Source organism: Alligator sinensis, unplaced genomic scaffold (genome assembly GCF_000455745.1).
Source record: "Alligator sinensis unplaced genomic scaffold, ASM45574v1 scaffold850_1, whole genome shotgun sequence".
Taxonomy (NCBI): Eukaryota; Metazoa; Chordata; order Crocodylia; family Alligatoridae; genus Alligator; species Alligator sinensis.
In genome coordinates this window covers 151,845-152,344 of record NW_005842742.1, presented here as the reverse complement: position 1 = coordinate 152,344, position 500 = coordinate 151,845, and positions in this window count along the sequence as shown.

Genomic DNA, 500 nt, shown 5'->3' with positions numbered 1-500 from the left:
GAGGGGCGGCCGGAGCCGCCGGAGCTGCCATCGCTACCCGGGAACGCGGGGACCGCGGGGCTTCCGGCGCCCGTTAATGACGTGTGCACCACTTCCGGGCTGACCGCGGGGCGCCCAGGCTGCGAGGTGGGCGGAGCGTTCCGATGCGCAGAGGGGGCAGGGAAGACGAAGGGGGCGTGATTTGCCCCAAAGGGGCGTAAACTCAGAGGGGGCGTGGTCAGGGCTGGGTAGCGTAATGCATCATGGGGGAGAGGGGATGACCAGCTAGGAAGCCCCTCGTCGCTTTCTGCGTGCCCCGAGGTATCGAAAGAGCGTGGCCAAGCCTTAAGAGGGCGTGGCTGATGTGGAAGGGGCGGGGCCACGCAGAAAGCGTCGGGGCTTGCTAAGGGGCGTGTGGCGGGGGGAGGGGGGGCACGCAGCACCTGGCACGGTCCTGATCCTGTCTGACTGCTCAGGGGCAGCCTCGCTCTCCTCCCAGCACCACGGGAGGGGCAAGGGGG